Here is a 9,368-nt window from a genome sequence, read left to right as displayed (position 1 = left end):
TCCATGACGCTTTGTCAGCCAAAGACACTCCCCTTGTTGTTGTAACCAACACTCACTCCATGACGCATTGACAGCCAAAGACACTCCCCTTGTTGTAACCAACACTCACTCCATGACGCATTGACAGCCAAAGACACTCCCCTTGTTGTAACCAACACTCACTCCATGACGCATTGTCAGCCAAAGACACTCCCCTTGTTGTAACCAACACTCGCTCCATGACGCATTGACAGCCAAAGACACTCCACTTGTTGTAACCAACACTTGCTCCATGAAGCTTTGTCAGCCAAAGACACTCCCCTTGTTGTTGTAACCAACACTGACTCCATGACGCTTTGTCAGCCAAAGACACTCCCCTTGTTGTTGTAACCAACACTGACTCCATGACGCTTTGTCAGCCAAAGACACTCCCCTCGTTGTTGTAACCAACACTCACTCCATGACGCTTTGTCAGCCAAAGACACTCCCCTTGCTGTTGTAACTAACACTCACTCCATGACGCTTTGTCAGCCAAAGATACTCCCCTTGTTGTAACCAACACTTACTCCATGACGCATTGTCAGCTAAAGACACTCCCCTTGTTGTTGTAACCAACACTCACTCCATGACGCTTTGTCAGCCAAAGACACTCCCCTTGTTGTTTTAACCAACACTCACCCCATGACGCATTGACAGCCAAAGACACTCCCCTTGTTGTAACCAACACTCACTCCATGACGCATTGTCAGCCAAAGACACTCCCCTTGTTGTTGTAACCAACACTCACTCCATGACGCATTGTCAGCCAAAGACACTCCCCTTGTTGTAACCAACACTCACTCCATGACGCATTGTCAGCCAAAGACACTCCCCTTGTTGTTGTAACCAACACTCACTCCATGACGCATTGACAGCCAAAGACACTCCCCTTGTTGTAACCAACACTCACTCCATGACGCATTGACAGCCAAAGACACTCCCCTTGTTGTAACCAACACTCACTCCATGACGCTTTGTCAGCCAAAGACACTCCCCTTGTTGTAACCAACACTCGCTCCATGACGCATTGACAGCCAAAGACACTCCACTTGTTGTAACCAACACTTGCTCCATGAAGCTTTGTCAGCCAAAGACACTCCCCTTGTTGTTGTAACCAACACTGACTCCATGACGCTTTGTCAGCCAAAGACACTCCCCTTGTTGTTGTAACCAACACTGACTCCATGACGCTTTGTCAGCCAAAGACACTCCCCTTGTTGTTGTAACCAACACTCACTCCATGACGCATTGACAGCCAAAGACACTCCCCTTGTTGTAACCAACACTCACTCCATGACGCATTGTCAGCCAAAGACACTCCCCTTGTTGTAACCAACACTCGCTCCATGACGCATTGTCTGCCAGAGACACTCCCCTTGTTGTTGTAAGGAACACTCACTCCATGACGCATTGTCAGCCAAAGACACTCCCCTTGTTGTTGTAACCAACACTCACTGCATGACGCATTGTCAGCCAGAGACACTCCCCTTGTTGTAACCAACACTCACTCCATGACGCATTGTCAGTCAGAGACACTCCCCTTGTTGTTGTAACTAACACTCACTCCATGACGCTTTGTCAGCCAAAGACACTCCCCTTGTTGTTGTAACTAACACTCACTCCATGACGCTTTGTCAGCCAAAGACACTCACCTTGTTGTAACCAACACTCGCTCCATGACGCATTGTCAGCCAAAGACACTCCCCTTGTTGTTGTAACTAACACTCACTCCACGACGCATTGCCAGCCAAAGACACTCCACCTATTGTAACCAACACTCACTCCATGACGCTTTGTCAGCCAAAGACACTCCCCTCGTTGTTGTAACCAACACTCACTCCATGACGCTTTGTCAGCCAAAGACACTCCCCTTGTTGTTGTAACCAACACTCACTCCATGACGCATTGTCAGCCAAAGACACTCCCCTTGTTGTTGTAACCAACACTCACTCCATGACGCTTTGTCAGCCAAAGACACTCCCCTTGTTGTTGTAACCAACACTCACTCCATGACGCTTTGTCAGCCAAAGACACTCCCCTTGTTGGTATGGCCAACACTTCCAACCTGACGCTGAATATGCCAAATAACACCTCTTTTCCCTTCTAGTTATTTATTTATTTTTTTTTTTATACAACACAATTCCCTCTCTGACTTTAACTTATCCAAAGAACCCCTCTTGTTTTTATACAACACAATTCCCTCTCTGACTTTAAGTTAGCCAAAGAACCCCTCTTGTTTTTATACAACACGCTCCCTCTCTGACGCGGAGTTAACCAAGGAATCCCCCTTCCGTTGGTTATTATTATTATTATTATTATTATTATTATTTTATTTTTATAGACAACACACTTCCCTCCATGACGCTGAGTTAGCCAAAGACCCCACAAACACCCCACTCCCACCCACCCTTTTTTTGACTCACTTGTGTAAACAAAGTGAGTCTATGTTTTAACCCGGTGTTCGGTTGTGTGTGTGTGTGTGTGTGTGTGTGTGTGTGTCCGTGGTAAACTTTAACATTGACATTTTCTCTGCAAATACTTTGTCAGTTGACACCAAATTTGGCATAAAAATAGGAAAAATTCAGTTCTTTCCAGTCATCTTGTTTAAAACAATATTGCGCCTCTGGGATGGACACAAAAAAATAAAGATTGAAGCCTAATTACATGCAAACTGCATTTACTGTTATATTTATATTTTTTGTGTTCTCTAAACTTGGCACTTTGATCTGATATTCTGACCCAACAGCTAGAGCAGTCATTATTATCATTTTTTGTTCAAACAGGAACTTCTTTTGCTAAGCATGGAAGTTTTATTTATTTTGCAAACGTTTTGGTGCAGATAGTAAAAAAGGGAAATTACTCTGTAATTAATGCTAGGGGACTTAATTCGCTTTAAACTGATCTTTCTCATCTTAAACATTATATTTTGAAATTATACACAATACATAAAAAGCTTGGATTTTTTCTTTCTGTGTATCACAAGTGAGTCTTGAAGGCCTTGCCTCTCTTGTTTTTTTTATACAACACAATTCCCTCTCTGACTTTAAGTTAGCCAAAGAACCCCTCTTGTTTTTATACAACACAATTCCCTCTCTGACTTTAAGTTAGCCAAAGAACCCCTCTTGTTTTTATACAACACGCTCCCTCTCTGACGCGGAGTTAACCAAGGAATCCCCCTTCCGTTGGTTATTTCTTTTTACAGACAACACACTTCCCTCCATGACGCTCAGTTAGCCAAAGACCCCACAAACACCCCACTCCCACCCCCACCCCCTTTTTTTTTTCGTTTCTTTTATACAACACACTTCCTTGTCTGAAGCTCGGTTAGCCAGCTCAGGTGGGCACTGAGGATGTCGCTGAGTGGCTGGACAAAGTGACCTTTCATTGTTCAGAGTAATGGACTCATCAACAGACTGTCCAGACTGGAAAGGTCACACTGGGAAGGGGTCAATAGCTCTCTCTCTCTCTCTCTCTCTCTCTCTCTCTCTCTCTCTTATATATAAAGCTTTGAAAGTCCGAGAAACCATTACGTCATGATAACACTTTTTTTTTTCATATCAAGTTTACTATATATGGTGTATTGTGTTCATTGTATTATGTTCACATACGTCGTATGAAGTGAAAAGGACTTCATTTTGAGAAAAGTCAAGACTGGAAATTTTTACGTTTCATCAATTCAAGGGTATTAACTCTCATGGTTTATTATTTTTAACTGTGAATTCCGACTGATTCTGTGGATATTTTTATGGCAGTTTGGGGCATAATCCAGTAAGTGATGAGACGCTCACAAATCTTTCTCTGAATAAATATTTAACGGTCTCCTTCTCCAACTTTCCATCACATGTTATCGTGTATTGGATTGAACGGGCAGGTCAACAACTTGAAACAAAATGGCGTCGTTCGCGTTAGGGAAGAATATGAGCACGCGCTTTGAATATGTATAAATATGTGTACGCAATTGATTTTTGCCCATGACCTTCAGGGTTCAGCCGGTCAATAGATCTATAAAGTCCAATCGTCGTACTGATTTTAGTATTTTCCGAAAAAGACCACTTGGGCGAATGAACATTGTGAAAGCCCTGTGTGGTTCATCCGTCGGGATCGACGAGGACCATTTAGTCATCCTGGGGGTGGGTGGGTTGGGCTCTGTGGGTGCGCAGATGACTGGTCAGGCCAATCCGCGCCCGGAAGGTTCTGACGCAGTGTGGACAGGGGATGGTGGCGGCTGTCGGGGACTTGCTGGCACTGCTTTTCCTGGCCTGTCTGCCTTGCTCTGCTGCAGCGATTCTGTTGGCCTCACAGGATTTGGCGCCTTTGTAGACAGCTGAACGCCACTTTGGTCTGTCCATTGCATTCAGCTCCCATGTGTTGTGGCTGATGTTGAAGGCCTTCAGAGAAGCTTTCAAAGTGTCTTTGAAGCGCTTCTTTTGGCCTCCATGGGAGCGCTTGCCATGTTGAGGTTCGCCGTACAGCAGTTTCTTGTGGAGCCGGTGGTCTGGCATGCGAACTACATGGCCTGCATCAAGATGGTGTAGATGCTAGGCAAGTTTGCACGAGTGAGCACCTCTGTGTCAGGGATCTACTCTTGCCACTTTATGCCGAGAAGTTTTCTGAGGCTGGTGGTGTGGAAGTGGTTCAGCTTTTTGGCGTGGCGTTTGTAGACCGTCCATGATTCACATCCATAGAGCAGAACTATGACCTTGTATACTTTGAGCTTCGTCTCCAGGGTGATGCCTCTCCTGTTCCAAACGTTCTTATGGAGTCTGCCGAAGGCAGCGCTGGCTTTGGCGAGTCTGGCATTCACCTCGTCGTCGATGACAACTGTGCGAGAGAGTGTACTGCCCAGGTATGTGAACTTGTCCACCGCGTTTAGTCGTTGCCCGTTGATGAAGATGTTTGGTTCAACGTAAGGCTTTCCTGGAGCTGGCTGGTGCATCACCTGTCTTCTTTGTGCTGATTGTGAGGCCAAAGTTGTCACAGAGAACTTGTCGACGCTGTGTTTCATGTCAGCTTCGGAGGCAGCGTTGAGAGCGCAGTCATCAGCAAACAGGAAGTCGTTGACGGTGTCTGTCCTCACCTTGGTTTTTGCTTGAAGCCTCCTGAGGTTGAAGAGTGAGCCATCTGTGCGGTACCTGATGCCAATGCCTACGTCAGCGTCTCTGAAGGCACCTGTCAGCATGGCTGAAAACATGAGACTGAACAGGGTGGGGGCAAGAACACACCCTTGCTTGACTCCGTTGGAGACAGGGAATGGTTCTGAAGCCTCTCCGTTGTCTTGGACTCGGGCCAGCATCCCATCGTGTAGTTGCCGTATGATGGTGATGAACTTTCTGGGACATCCGTACTTCGCCATGATTCTCCAAAGGCCATCTCTGCTATCAGTATCGAAGGCCTTGGTCAGATCGACATAGGTGGAGTAAAAGTCGGCGTTCTGTTCCTGACACTTCTCCTGGAGCTGCCTGGCAGCAAACACCATGTCGATAGTCCCGCGTTCTTTCCGGAAGCCTGGCTCTCTGGTAGGAGACCTTGCTCAAGGTGCGCTATGAGACGGTTGAGTAGCACTCTGGCCAGAGTCTTGCCTGCGACGGACAGCAGGGATATTCCACGATGGTTGTCACAGGCCTGACGATTTCCTTTGCGCTTGTACAGGTGTATGATGGAAGCGTCTTTGAAGTCCTGTGGAACTGCCTCATGCTGCCAGATGAGCTGGAACAGCTAATGAAGCTTCTCAGTCAGCGCCATACCACCTTCTTTGTAGACCTCAGCTGGAATGGAGTCTGAGCCAGGGGCTTTGCCATTGGATAGCAGACGGATAGCTTTCTGGGTCTCCTCCAAAGTTGGAATGGCATCCAACGACTCACTGACTGGCACCTGGGGGAGTCGGTCGATGGCTTCATCATTGATGGTGGAAGGGCGGTTCAGTACGCTGTCAAAGTGTTCAGCCCATCTCTCAAGGATCCCGTCCTTGCCAGTGATCAGGGTAGAACCATCAGCACTGAGGAGTGGAGCAGATCCGGAGGTGGTGGGACCGTAGACTTCTTTCAGGCCGTTATAGAAGTTCTTCATGTCGTTCCTGTCTGCAAAGACCTGGATCTCATCAGCTTTGTTGCTCAACCAGGAATCCTGCATCAGAATAACTGCAGTTTTGTCGTCATTAAAGTTTTGAGTTTATTATTTGTCACCCAAGACAAGGCTTGACATCAGTGATACAGCTCTGGATGTTGTCAATGGTGGGTTGTGTTTGGTCAGGAGAGCTCTGGATGTTGTCAATGGTGGGTTGTATTTGGTCAGGAGAGCTCTGGATGTTGTCAATGGTGGGTTGTGTTTGGTCAGGAGAGCTCTGGATGTTGTCAATGGTGGGGTGTATTTGGTCAGGAGAACATGAGTCAAGAAGATGGGTGTCCTCAGCACAGTGCTGACAAGAAACGAGAGTGTGATGTGATGATAGAGGCGAGTGGCTGAGTACAGAGATTAAAGAGTGCAGGTCCAAGTACCGAACCTTGGGGTCCATCATGATCAAGGCGGAACCTTGTATAATCTCTGTCAGAGTAGCTTTCAATCTCTCTCTGCCTTCTCTCTCTGTCTCTCTCTCTCTCTCTTTTTTTTTTTCTCAAGGCCTGACTAAGCGCGTTGGGTTATGCTGCTGGTCAGGCATCTGCTTGACAGATGTGGTGTAGCGAAATATGGATTTGACCGAACGCAGTGACGCCTCCTTGAGCTACTGAAACTGATACTTCTCTCTCCCTCTCTCTCTCTCATTCTGTCGATCAGGTACATACAAAGAAAAGGTCGACGTGACCAATGATATGAACGTATAACTTTTTTTTAATGCTGTGATGTGCTTGGATGTCCATATACACCCCTTTATGAGGGGCCGCTATTGCCTGGCAACGAATATTTACTGATTCGCGTACAAAACACACACACACACACACACACCACACACACACACACACACACACACGTCTCACAAACAGAATGAGATGCAGCTCTAAAAACGCAACATCAGTGTCGTCAAGTCAAGCACCTGTTCAATGGCAGTCATTAGAAACAGTAAACGTCCGTTGCATAATGCAGAAGTCAAGCACCTGTTTCTCCTGAACAAACAACGTTCAATAGCAGTCATTAGGAAAGAATTCACTGTCCTTTGCCTGAAGCGGAAAACACTACCCGGGCCACGCGAGAGTTCGCGAATCGAACGTTAAATTAAACTGGCGAGATTATGGAGGGGTGGTCCTAAACTTCCTGTCGTGGTCTGCTAATTTTAACTGAGTAAGTAAGGTGTTGACTGAGGTTAGTTACCTGAAAGTAAGACGTCTACGTACAATTGAAGTACACACTATTCTTCTTCTGCCCGCAGCGGTAAATATCAGTCTATTGTGTCCATTGTGATTTGAAGAGACTGAAAAGGAGGGTTTTTATGATGATGATGATGATGAATATTATAGTTATTCATTGGTATTCTTATTGTTGCAGTTCTTGATAATGATTCTCATTATTATTACCATTATCATCATTCTTTGGTATTCTTATTGTTGCCGTTCTTGTTGATGATTCTCATTATTATTACCATTATCATTACCATCATTCTTTGGTATTCTTATTGTTGCCGTTCTTGTTGATGATTCTCATTATTATTACCATTATCATTACCATCATTCTTTGGTATTCTTATTGTTGCCGTTCTTGTTGATGATTCTCATTATTATTACCATTATCATTACCATCATTCATTGGAATGCTAATTGTTGCCGTTCTTGATGACGATTATCATTATTATTACCATTATCATTACCATCATTCATTGGTATTCTTATTGTTGCCGTTCTTGTTGATGATTCTATTGTTGTGTAGACTTTCAAATTCGTTCTTTCTTCTTTAAATATCTGATCTGAACGTTTGTGGAAGCCGATTCATGTTCCTGAACCACAAATGATTTTTTTTTTTTATTCAATTCTACAGAAGTATTGTATGCAGCTTGTTTTTCTTCTCCAAGTCCGTCCTTAGCCCCAACCACACACACATATTACCCTGCACCTCCTCTACCGCCCTCCTTCACACACTCATTTCTAGGCTACGTATCGCAGCTTCCATGCCACACACACACACACACACACACACACAAACACATGGGATTTGTCAAAAATAACACAATACACGTCGAGTCAACAAAACCCTGCCTGGATTTTTCACAGGTCGATGAACTTAGCCACGCCCGCGAATGTCATGATTAAACCTAAGCCGCTTTAAACAGGACGACAAACACTACGTAGGTGGGCAGCATTACCAAGTTAGGTATACAATATGTCTACAAAACTAAAGGATAGAAACTATTATGAACGTATTCGTGATCTGTCTTGTATTAATGCTGCTCTGTTATAATAACATTGACAACACGGAGCAGGTGTGTGTGTGTGTCTGTCTGCAAAAAAACAAAGAATGGAAAATAATAATTATTATCAACTAATGCATCCGTGGTCCGTTATATTGAGGCTCGGGTCTTTAAATAATTGTCTGCGTGTTTCTTACTCTTGGGTGGTGATTAATATTAGAGTTTTCTTGTTCTGGCGTTTCGAATGCTTGGATTCTTCTTTCTGTTTCTGCCATCAGTGTCCATGTCTCACATCCATATAAGAGGATGGAGACCACCAGTGACTTGTAGAGCAGGAATTTTGTGTGGACACTGATGGCAGAAACAGAAAGATGAATCCAAGCATTCGAAACCAAGTGCTTGAGGAGACTACTACACATCTCCTACAAGGAGCACAAGACCAATGATCATGTGCGGAACCTGGTCAGCAACTTTGTTGGGCCCCAAGAACCACTGCTGGCGACTGTCAAACGACGGAAGATGGCATGGTTTGGTCACGTCATAGGACATAACACCCTCTCCAAAACCATCCTGCAAGGGACTGTAGAGGGAGGGCGCAGACGGGGGCGGCAGAGAAAGAGCTGGTCCGACAACGTCAAGGAATGGACCAAAATGACGATGCCAGATCTCCTCACGACAGCTGCCAACAGAACGGCGTGGCGAGCTATAACATCTTCCTCATGTCCCCCCAACGACCCCAGCGGAGGAGGAGGAGGAATTTTGTTTAATGTCCCGTCACACATATCGGTGATTGAAGACATTTTGTTAAAGTATTTATGAATACATCTGAGTATTATCGGTTAGAAGGGGTGGGAGATGTGGATGAATGGAGGGTTGGGGGAAACTGGGCAAATGAGGGTAAAAATGTGGGTGAAATTTGGAAGAAAAACAAAACAAACAAACAAACAAAAAAACAACCTCTAAATACAGTTACAGGAAATTACTTAAAGGACTTCGTCGAGGGAATGAGTGAGTTCTG

The sequence above is a fragment of the Babylonia areolata genome, chromosome 29 (assembly GCF_041734735.1).
Source record: "Babylonia areolata isolate BAREFJ2019XMU chromosome 29, ASM4173473v1, whole genome shotgun sequence".
Taxonomy (NCBI): domain Eukaryota; kingdom Metazoa; phylum Mollusca; class Gastropoda; order Neogastropoda; family Buccinidae; genus Babylonia; species Babylonia areolata.
Note: the sequence above shows the minus strand (reverse complement) of the source record.